Raw genomic sequence first — 12,473 nt, forward strand, 5'->3', positions numbered from 1 at the left:
CTAATCGCTTTTGTGTGCACACACATTGCACATGCACATTTTTGACCCGCCCCCTTTCACTGGTTTTTCTCACTCTCAAGCACGCCACATCACGACAACGTAAACTTGGGTCCAATGCGACTCCCTTTATCCGTTCTCTGTTGCCCTCCGGCAAGGGTGCCGCGATTGGCATCACCTTCCGGTCCACAATCTTGTACCTAGTACCCACATGGGCCGTCTGACCGAACCCGACCTTTTCCCCGAAGTCAGCGATAACTTTGTACATCTCTATTGAACTACCAAAATTGTCTGGTCTTCACTAAGGCTTCCTTCAACAACGTCGCGTAATTCCCCCAAGGTGTCATCAAAGGAGACCGCCTCCACGACACTGCCAATCTCTTCGCCAGGGCCGAGGACTCTGTACGCCCTGAGTCTTTCTTCCGTCCGCTTCTTTTCCTGGCCACTGATGCCGGCTATAGTACAGCCCCCGTTATCGGAGAACCAAAATTTCCTATCTATGGCACATGTGTGGGGTTCTTCCGGGGTATCCGGACAATCGCGGCCCCACGCCTTGATAGCCCTCTCTAAAAATCTTCTTGGCTCTCGCCGTCAAGGGTCTCCCGGTTACACTCATGGTTCGGCCTCACCGTCAAAAATTGAACAAAGCGTTGTCCGTCCTGGCTCTTCACGCGCGCGTACGCCGATCCGTTGTCAAGGACCTTCGTTTCCATCCGTGTCGCCATAATGTATGGCTCGCCAAGTATCACCGGGTGCGAGGAGGTCTCCTACACAAAGAAGTGTTGATCTATCTCAACGTCGTCGATCTTTACGCGTACATTCGGGCATGCACCATGCAACTCATTCGTAGCGCGTGTCATCGTGCGTATCTTCTACCCGTGCTTGGTGTTGATCGGCCACTTCCCCTTTTTGTAGAAGTCCTTGGGCATCAGCTTGATCTCCGAGCCGTGGTCTATCAATGCCACCACCAGTTCCTGCACATCCCAAACCCGGACAGGGGTCTCCGTAGTGGCTCTAGCCCAATGCAGCTTCACGTAGTAGCTGTCCGCCAACTCATCCTCTAGGGTCGTGTCCTCTAGGTGCGTTTTCTGCACCTCCACAGGCTTCTCCGGCTCCGGCTCCGTCGAGAGCCACTTTCGCTTCACCAAGTCCACAATGGAGTCGTGGAACTTCTTCTTGGCGATTCCGAGCACCTCCCTCAGCGACAGCTCCACCTTGTTGTCGAGAATCCGCTCCTCGAGGACCTTCCGCAGGTCCATCGACCTCTCAATCTCCGTGCTCAACCGGTAACCGGCCCGTTTCGTTTTGTCCGGCACCCCGGTGTTGCCGGCATCGTTCTGCTTTAGTCCGAACCGGGTCTCGTACCGTTGTGAGGGACCGGCCCCTCCAGCCTTTCCCGCGCGCTTGTCTTCTACCAGAACCTCATAGTTCTGGCATGCGGCTTCCATGAAGCCAATCTTTTCTTCAACTGGATCATCCCATCCGGTGACCTCCCGGATCCGTTGTTCCACGCGGTCCGCCTCCTCCTTCTTTGGCCATACCCCGGAGAGGCCTTCCAGCACCAGCGACCAGAATCTAGAATCTTTCGCCTTCCGGCCCTCGTCGCCCCTGAACTGGATACTCGCTGACATGGAGTACTGGATGGCCTCTGCATGTCACGTCGCGGCTTCTTCCATCAAGCGCTTCATCCCACCGCGCCCGATGTTTAACTCTAGGGCTTTCCACGTGTCGCCGGCATGCACCCGCCCATTCCAAAGGTACACCACGTTGGTCCGGAGTGCCTCTGCGAAATACGCGCATTCTTTCCGGATGTGACCAACAGCGTCACACCACATGCATCATTGCCCCGTCAGCAGCCTTCGGTCACGAGGTTGATCGCCGTTGTCCCTCCGTGCTTGTGTGATCTGGAGGTCACGCACCATTTGCGTCAGCTCTTCCAGAGCCGCTCCTCCGGAAGAGCCTTTGACCACTCCGCTTGAGGTTGGGCCCGTCTCGAGCCAATTATGAGTCTCTTCCTTCCTGGCTGACACCGATACCGGCTCTTGGAGCTTCCTCGCTGGGACCGGCCCCGATGCCGATGAGCCCTCATCGCTCCACTCGCGCCGCTTGTCAAAGTGGGCGCAGACCCCTTTGACCACGGCCCAGTCGGTCGTGAGGCCTTCATCCGTCTCCAATAGGAGACCCACCTTCTCCCGATCCATCGCGTGCACCGACTTGACGAACAACAAGACCCTGCTCGTGTCAAGGACGGTCCGATCGAACGCCGACAGTCGAGCGAACCGTTGTCGAATTCCTGGAGGAGCAACGACGTGTTCCTCCCCTTTCCAAGGCTCTCTACCCAAGCCATGAACTCCCGCTTCAACAACCGAAGCGAAACGTCGTACTCGTACTTCTCGAGGAGCCGCCCCTCGAGCTGCACACAAGCCTTGCATCCGGCCAGCACTGTTGGGAAACAGGTCCCTCCGGATGGGAAGGGAGAAGAACAGTGCCGACGAACAAACTCAGCCGAGGCCGATAGGCCGAGGCCGAAACCGTATGAGGAGGACCCAGCTACGGAGAGCCGGATGGTGCAGGCCCGGTATGAACCTGATGAGGAGTACCCAGTTACGGAGAGCCGGATGGTGCAGACCCGGCATGAACCGGATGAGGAGTACCCGGCTACGGAGAGCCGGATGGTGCAGGCCCGGTATGAACCGGATGAGGAGTACCCAGTTACAGAGAGCCGGATGGTGCAGACCCGGTATGAACTGGAGGAAGAGACATATTCGTAAATATGTTTCTGAGAGCCCATTGTGGCTATATTCGTAAATAGCCGAAAAGTCATATTAGTATAAATATGACTTAGGGCAAACTAATATGTGGGGTTGTTGTTATTTTTCTTGTTGGTGCAAGAAGAAGAGACAGTACGTAACGTTGTACAGAGAGAGAAAGAAAGAGGTCGCTACCTCTGTTGTAACCGCCGCCTGTGGCGAAGATCGTGAGTCCGAGGTCGTTGCCTCCGTGAACTCACTGTTTTGTACATTCATACATAGTGACAGTTTGCAGCCTGTGGGCTGCCGTGGTTTTTCCCCTAGTTTGGGGTTTTCCACGTAAACCTCCTGTGTACCATTTCTCTTCTTTGTGTCGCGTTTCATTACCTGTTTTTCTGTGTATGAAAAGAATCTCAATTGTGGCCGAGTCTTGCGCATAAGGAACGTCCAGTTCCTGACAAGTGGTATCAGAGCGAGGTTGGACACAGAAAATGGACGAATAGTTTGGCGGCATGTTCAAGCTCACCGGCTCCAACTATTCAGTGTGGAAGTCGAAGATGAGGGACATGCTCGTTGTTAAAGACCTCTGGCTGCCAGTTCAGTTCGGGGACAAGAGACCGGACAAAATCGACGCCGCGATATGGGAGGTGATGCACATGAAGACAACGGTGTACATACGGTGCTTCATCGACATGAGCCTGTACAACAACTTCAATGAAGAGAGCAAGGCTCATGAGCTCTGGGAGAAGATCGGCATAATGTTTCAAAACAAAAATGTTGTTAATCGGGTTTCGGTATTCCGGAAGCTAGTAAGACTCTGGTACCAAGATGGCTCCAGCATGGCGGAACATATGAATGCCTTCCAGGGGCTAATACACCAGGCAACGTCATTGGAAGTACCTCTTGCCGATGAGGTACTAGCGTTACTCCTGCTCGGTTCCCTCCCGGATAGCTGGGAGATGTTGGTTGTCACTTTGGGCAACGCCGGGCCGGAAGGAAAACGGTTATCCCTAGCAAGAGTAAAGTCGAGCTTGCTAGATGAGGAGGCGCGTCAGAAAGACAAAGATACGAGCTCTGACTCCAAAGCGCTTCTTACCGAATCGGAACGCGGAAGACATAGAAATCGTAGTCCCCAGAACCGGGAGAAGTCGGGGACACGGTCAAAGTCAAGGGGGAGGCCTACTTGCTTCTATTGTGGCAAACCGGGACACTTCCAAAAGAACTGTCGGCATTTCCGTAACGACAAGGAAACCGACAGTACAGATTCGAAGCAAACCTCGGACCGGAACGGTAAAGACCGGAGGGGGCCGGACCGAAAGGGAACGACGGCAATCGCGGCAAGTGAAGAAGAGTTGATGCTCATCACCGAGGAGAGTGAAATAAACCTTGCCGGCGACGAGATGACCTGGGTGGTAGACTCGGAAGCGTCGTTCCACCTTACCCCGGACCGGAAATGCTTCTCATCCTACTCAGCCGGTTATCACGGCTGTGTCCAGATGGGGAATGAAGGTACATGCCAAATTGTCGACATGGGAGACGTGTGGCTGACAACACCAACCGGATGCAAGATGTTGCTGAAGGATGTCCGACACGTTCCGGAAGTTCGTCTGAACCTGATATCAGTCGGTCGGCTAGATGATGAAGGCTACATGGGTAGCATCCAGAATGGTGTCATGAAGAAGGTAAACACATTGTACCTGATGAATCCCTGGTTATGTCCGGAAGAAGTGAACGTGGCATCCGACACTTCCGGTGAGCTGTGGCACAAGAGGCTGTGTCATATGAGCGAGAAGGGGATGAAGAGGCTTGCAGACGACAACCTCATTCCAGTGAAGAACGTGCACTTACAGAAGTGCACTAATTGTCTGGCCGGTAAGCAGAACCGGACCTCCTTCCGACCAAGGCCACCGATGAGACGTAATGCACCACTGGAGTTGGTGCATACGGATGTGTGTCAAGTAGACACGAAGTCACATGCCGGAGTGCAGTACTTCGTGATGTTCATAGATGACCACACCCGGAAGCTGTGGGCCACACCACTGAAGACGAAGGATCAGGTGTTATCCGTCTTCAAAGAGCTCCACGCGAGAGTGGAAAGAGAAACCGGCCGGAAGCTGAAGGCGGTTCGAGCAGATAACGGAGGAGAGTACCAGGGGCAGTTCGAGGATTACTGCCGCTCGAAGGGAATCCGGCTCGAATTTACCGTGCCGAAGACGCCGGAACTAAACGGACTGGCCGAGAGGATGAACCGGACCATAATGGAGAGGGTCCGGAGTATGCTAGCGCATGCAAACCTACCCAAGAAGTTTTGGGCTGAGGCACTGTCGACGGCGACATACGTGATAAACAAATCACCCTCAGTACCCTTGGACGGAGACACGCCACAGAGAGTGTGGACCGGTAAGGACGTGTCCTACCGGCATCTGAAGGTGTTCGGGTGTCTCGCGTACGTGCATGTAGCAAAGGACCGGAGAGGAAAGTTAGATCCAAAGACCCGGCCATGCATATTCCTCGGTTACGGTGATGATGAGTTCGGCTACCGAGTGTGGGACCCGGTCGACAAGAAGGTATTCCAGAGTCGAGATATTATCTTCATGGAGGACAAGACGCTCGCCGACTGGGAGTCGGAGAAGAAGATAATGAACTCTGAGTCGACCGGTAAGGATAGACTCTACGATGAGCAGACCCAACCGGCAAGAGACCGGTTAGCACTCGAGGAACCAGCCGGTTACGGTGAGGATACCGAACCGGCAGAAGAAGAAGTAGAGGAAGCTGAAACCGGAACCGGCCAAGACCCCGAATCGGATTCGGATGAAGAGCAAATGGAGGAGCCAGATACCGAAGCCCGAACACGTAGATATCCTCTCAGAGAGAGAAGGGCCCCCCGGAGATTTCCGGATGCAGAGTATGTGCTGCTGACCGATGAGGGGGAGCCGGAAAGCTTCGAAGAAGTGAAGGAAGACACCCACAACCGAAAATGGTTAAGTGTCATGCAGGACGAGATGGATTCCCTGCATGAGAACCATACACACGAATTGGTGGAGTTGCCAAAAGGAAAGCGGGCACTCCGAAACAAGTGGGTGTACAAGTTGAAACCGGGAGATGCCGGCAACCCCCCGAGATACAAAGCCAGGATCGTGGTGAAGGGGTTCCAGCAGAAGAAGGGCGTGGACTTCGACGAGATATTTGCCCCAGTAGTAAAGATGACCTCCATCCAGACTGTGCTGAGTATAGCAGCAAGCATGGACCTCGAGGTAGAGCAGCTGGACGTGAAGACGGCATTCCTTCACGGCGACCTCGAAGAGGAGATCTACATGCAGCAACCGGAAAGGATTTGTGGAGAAAGGGAAGGAGCACCTGGTATGCCGGTTGAAGAAGAGCCTGTACGGACTGAAGCAGGCTCCCCGGCAATGGTACCGGAAGTTCGACTCCTTCATGACCGATCAAGGGTACCACAAGACGCAGGCCGATCACTGCGTGTTTGTGAAGAAGTTCGAAGGAGGGGACTTCCTGATACTCCTCCTGTACGTGGATGACATGTTGATCGTCGGACGAGACCAAGTAAAAATACGGATGCTGAAGAAGGCTCTCAACCGGACCTTCTTAATGAAAGACTTGGGTCCGGCAAGACAGATGTTGGGGATGCACATCATCCGTAACCGGAAAGCGAAGCAATTATGGCTGTCACAGGAGAAGTACATGACAAAGGTGCTTCACCGGTTCAACATGTCAGAAGCAAAACCAGTCGGATCGACACTTCCGGCAAACTGCAAGCTATCCGGTAAGCAAAGCCCGAAGACGAAAGGAGAGAAGGCAGATATGATGAAGATTCCATATGCCTCTGCCGTCGGGAGCTTTATGTACGCAATGGTTTGTACCCGACCGGATATTGGATACATAGTTGGAGTGGTGAGCCGGTGTTGAGAATCAACGCTCCGATTCGCCTTCACCGCTCGGCCACAACCGACAAAGCGCGAATCAATGCAGCAGAAAATAGGACACACAGAGAAAGACACGATAACACAGGGATTAACGTGGAAAACCCTATACGGGAAAAACCACGGGAGTCCTCAAACTCCAACTATCACTATGAACAGAGATGTACAATGGTGAAGCTTCAAGGCAACAACCTTGAGCTCACTGTCTTCGCCACAGGCGGCGGTAATACACAGAGGCAACGACCTCTTCGTCTCTCTCTCTTTCTCTCTCTCTCTCTCGGCTGCTCTCTTCACTCTCTCTAAGTGGGAAAAACAGAAAAATGAGTAGCAACTTACAGCAACCATAAACAGTTTGCCCTAAGTCATATTTATACACATATGACTTTCAGGCTATTTACAAATATAGCCACAAGGGCCCTTGGCAAACATATTCACAAATATGTCCCCGCATCCGGATCTCTCTCCGGGTACATACATCATCCGGCTCCGTAGCCGGGTCTTCATCATCCGGCTCCGTACCCGGGGTCTACATCATCCGGCTCCGTAGCCGGGTACTCTTCATCCGGCTTCATGCCGGGTACTCTTCATCCTCCGGTTCCGTAACCGCAACCGGGCTTGCCGTCATTCATCTCCGGACATCCCATCCGGAGGGACCGTAAATCCCAACAAACTCCCCCTTCACTTCGGCATGGGATGTCTCTCCAATCCGATCCTCTTCCGGCATGCTTCCAGCTTGTCGGGTGTAAGTACCTTAGTCAGCATATCCGACCCGTTCTCGTCCGTGTGGATCTTCGTAAGCACGAACTCCTTGTCTTCTATCCTTTCCCGGATCCAGTGATATCTTCGCTGGATGTGCTTCGTCCGGGAGTGATAGGCCGCGTTCTTCGCAAGGTGGATGGCACTCTGACTGTCGCAGTAGAGTCGGTACTCCTCCTGCCGGATACCGAGCTCTCTAATGAAGTCCTTCATCCATATTATTTCCTTGCCGGCTTCAACAGCCGCCATGTACTCCGCCTCCGTGGTTGACAGTGCAACCGTCTTCTGCAGCCTCGACTGCCATGAAACAGCTCCCCCTGCATACGTCATCACATACCCTGATGTGGACCGGCTGGTATCTGCATCAGCCGACATATCCGAATCGGTAAATCCATCGAGTTCGGGCTTACCGGAGCCGAATCGGAGGCACATGTTTGCCGTGCCCTTCAGGTATCGGAGTATCCATTTGACCGCGTTCCAATGCTCTTTGCCGGGATTGCTCATGTAACGGCTCACCACTCCGACTGCATATCCTATGTCCGGTCGGGTACACACCATCGCGTACATCAAGCTCCCGACGGCAGAGGCATATGGTACTTTCATCATGTCCTCCTTCTCAGCCTTTGTCTTGGGGCTTTGCTTCCTGGACAGCTTGCAGTTTGCCGGGAGGGTCGATCCGACCGGCCTTGCTTCCGACATGTTGAACCGGTGAAGCACCTTTGTCACGTACTTCTCCTGTGACAACCACAACTGCTTCTTCTTCCGGTCCCGGATGATGTGCATCCCTAGTATTTGCCTCGCCGGACCCAGGTCCTTCATTGAGAAGGTTCGGTGAAGTGCTTTCTTCAGCATCCGTATCTTGCCCTGGTCCCGTCCGACGATCAACATGTCGTCCACGTACAGGAGGAGTATTAGAAAGTCTCCTCCTTCGAACTTCTTCACAAACACGCAGTGATCGGTCTGCGTTTTGTGGTACCCTTCGTCTGTCATGAAGGAGTCGAACTTCCGGTACCATTGCCGGGGAGCCTGCTTCAGACCGTAGAGGCTCTTCTTCAACCGGCATACCAGGTGCTCCTTTCCTTTCTTCTCGAATCCTTCCGGTTGCTGCATGTAGATCTCTTCTTCGAGGTCACCGTGAAGGAATGCCGTCTTCACGTCCATCTGTTCTACCTCGAGGTCCATGCTTGCCGCTATGCTCAGCACCGTCCGGATGGAGGTTATCTTCACTACCGGGGCAAATATCTCGTCGAAGTCGACGCCCTTCTTCTGCTGGAACCCCTTCACCACGATCCTGGCTTTGTATCTCGGGGGGTTTCCGGCATCTCCCGGTTTCAGCTTGAACACCCACTTGTTTCGAAGTGCCCGCTTTCCTTTCGGCAACTCCACAAGTTCATATGTGTGGTTCTCATGCAGGGAATCCATCTCCTCCTGCATGGCACTTAACCACCTGCGGCTATGTGTGTCAAGCTCTGCTTCTTCAAAATTCTCCGGCTCCCCCTCGTCGGTTAGCAGCACGTGCTCTGGTTCCGGAAATCTCCGGGGGGCCCTTCTCTCTCTTAGAGGATATCTCCGTTCCGGAGCTTCGGTAACCGGTTCTTCCGATTCTTCTTCATCCGAATCCATTTCGGGATCGGGGCCGGTTCCGGTATCATTTTCATCTTCTTCGGCCGGTTCTGTTTCTTCACCGTCTTCGGCCGGATCCTCGAGTGCTAACCGGTCTCTTGCCGGTCGGGACTGCTCCTTGTAGAGTTGATCCTCACCAGTCGACTTGGAGCTCTTCATCTTCTTCTCCGACTCCCAGTCGGCGAGTGTCTTGTCCTCCATGAAGATGATATCTCGACTCCTGAATATCTTCTTGTCGACCGGGTCCCATACTCGGTAGCCGAACTCGTCGTTGCCGTAACCGAGGAATATGCATGGCCGGGTCTTTGGATCTAGCTTTCCTCTCCGGTCCTTTGCCACATGCACATATGCGAGACACCCGAACACCTTCAGATGCCGGTAGGATACTTCCCTACCGGTCCACACTCTTTGCGGCGTGTCTCCATCCAAAGGTACTGAGGGTGATCTGTTTATCACGTATGTCGCCGTCGACATTGCCTCAGCCCAAAACCCCTTGGGTAATTTCGCATGCGCCAGCATACTCCGGACCCTCTCCATTATGGTCCGGTTCATCCTCTCGGCCAGCCCGTTCAGTTCCGGCGTCTTCGGCACAGTAAACTCGAGCCGGATTCCCTTCGAGCGACAGTACTCCGCGAACTGCCCCCGGTATTCTCCTCCGTTATCCGCTCGTATCGCTTTCAGCTCCTTGCCGGATTCCCTTTCCACTCTCGCGTGGAGTTCTTTGAAGACGGACAATACTTGGTCCTTTGTCTTCAACGGTGCCGTCCACAGCTTCCGGCTGTGATCATCTATGAATGTTACGAAGTACTGGGCTCCGCCATGTGACTTCGTTTCTACCTGACACACATCAGTGTGCACCAACTCCAATGGTGCGCTACGTCTCGTCGGTGGCCTTGAGTGGAAGGAGGCTCGGTTCTGCTTACCGGCCAGGCAATCGGTGCACTTCTCCAGGTGCACATGCTTCACTGGAATAAGGTTGTCTTCTGCAAGCCTCTTCATCCCCTTCTCGCTCATGTGGCACAGTCTCTTGTGCCATAGCTCACCGGCAGTGTCAGCTGCCACGTTCAGCTCCTCCGGACATAGCCGGGAATTCATCAGGTACAGTGTGTTGATCTTCCGGGCCCGAGCCACTATCAGGCTCCCTTTGCTGAACTTCATGACACCGTTCCGGATACTACCCGTGTAGCCTTCATCGTCTAGCCTCCCGGCCGAAATCAGGTTCAATCGAACCTCCGGAACGTGTCGTACATCTTTCAACAGCATCTTGCATCCGGTCGAGGTTGTCAACCACACGTCTCCTATGCCGGCAATCCGGCACGTACCTTCGTTTCCCATCCAGACACAGCCGTGCTCACCGGCTATGTAGGATGAGAAGTATTTCTTCTCCGGGGTCAGGTGGAACGACGCTCCGGAATCGACCACCCAGGTCATCTCTTCACCGGCAAGGTTCAGCTCCCTCTCTTCGGTAATGAGCATTATTTCTTCTTCACTTGCCGCGAGTGCCGTCGTTCCTTTCCGGTCCTGCCCTCGCCGATCCGGACCTCTCCGGCCCGTGGCTCCCCGGTATGCACCGTTTCTCTCCGGTGACTTCTTCGAATCGGTGTCGTCGGCTCCGTTGTCCTTTCGGTAATGCCGACAATTCTTCCGGAAGTGCCCCGGCTTCCCACAGTGGAAGCATGTGGGTCTTCCTCTTGACTGCGACCGGGTCCCCGACTTCTCCCGTCTTTGCGGACTCCGGTTCCATTGTCTTCCCCGTTCCGATTCGGTAAGCAGCGCCTTCGAGTCGGAGGCCGGTTCTTTATCTCTCCGACGCGCTTCTTCGTTCAAAATACTTGTCTTTACCGTTTGTAGAGACAAGTTATCTTCGGTGCAGGAGGTGTTGAGAGTCACCACCAAGTTCTCCCAGCTTTCCGGCAATGTACACATCAGAATGATGGCTTGCATTGCATCCTCCAGCGGGAACTTGATCGCCGCAAGCTGGTTCACGAATCCCATGAATGTGCTTACGTGTTCCACCATACTCTCGCCGTCCCGGTACTTGAGGTTCACTATCTTCCTCATCAGGGAGGTCCGGTTCAACGCATTCTTCCTCTCGTAGAGGCCCGACAGCTTCCGCCACATCTCGTATGCGTTGGTGTCGTTCGCCACATGTTGTAGAACGCTCACGTCGACGTATTGCCGAATGGTTGCAACGGCTTTCCGGTTCAGAAGCCTCCATTCCGTCTCAAGTACCCCCTTCGGTATTTCCGACCTGTCAATCGGTTCGTACAGGTCCCGAACAATCAGAAGATCCTCCATCTTGATCTTCCAGTCGGCGTAGTTCTGCGCATTCAGCACCATCATCCCCGGCTGCCCGCTGCTGCCGCCTTCCATTTTCTGCACTGCCATCGCTCTGATACCACTTTGTTGAGAATCAACGCTCCGATTCGCCTTCACCGCTCGGCCACAACCGACAAAGCGCGAATCAATGCAGCAGAAAATAGGACACACAGAGAAAGACACGATAACACAGGGATTAACGTGGAAAACCCTATACGGGAAAAACCACGGGAGTCCTCAAACTCCAACTATCACTATGAACAGAGATGTACAATGGTGAAGCTTCAAGGCAACAACCTTGAGCTCACTGTCTTCGCCACAGGCGGCGGTAATACACAGAGGCAACGACCTCTTCGTCTCTCTCTCTTTCTCTCTCTCTCTCTCGGCTGCTCTCTTCACTCTCTCTAAGTGGGAAAAACAGAAAAATGAGTAGCAACTTACAGCAACCATAAACAGTTTGCCCTAAGTCATATTTATACACATATGACTTTCAGGCTATTTACAAATATAGCCACAAGGGCCCTTGGCAAACATATTCACAAATATGTCCCCGCATCCGGATCTCTCTCCGGGTACATACATCATCCGGCTCCATAGCCGGGTCTTCATCATCCGGCTCCGTACCCGGGGTCTACATCATCCGGCTCCGTAGCCGGGTACTCTTCATCCGGCTTCATGCCGGGTACTCTTCATCCTCCGGTTCCGTAACCGCAACCGGGCTTGCCGTCATTCATCTCCGGACATCCCATCCGGAGGGACCGTAAATCCCAACAACCGGTTCATGAGTAATCCCGGCAAGGAGCACTGGAACGCAGGCAAATGGATACTCCGGTATTTGAAGGGCACTTCAAATATGTGTATCTGATTCGGCTCCGAAAAACCTCAACTGGACGGTTTCACCAATTCGGACATGTCGGCTGATGTGGATACCAGCCGGTCTACATCCAGGTATGTGATGACATATGCAGGGGGAGTTGTTTCGTGGCAGTCGAGGCTGCAGAAGACAATTGCATTGTCAACCACAGAGGCGGAGTACATGGCGGCTGTGGAAGCCGGCAAGGAAATATTATGGATGAAGGACTTCATCGGA

This window comes from Azolla caroliniana, unplaced genomic scaffold, assembly GCF_043228905.1.
Source record: "Azolla caroliniana isolate FFs.n. ecotype wild unplaced genomic scaffold, voAzoCaro1.0.p SCAF_9, whole genome shotgun sequence".
Lineage (NCBI taxonomy): Eukaryota > Viridiplantae > Streptophyta > Polypodiopsida > Salviniales > Salviniaceae > Azolla > Azolla caroliniana.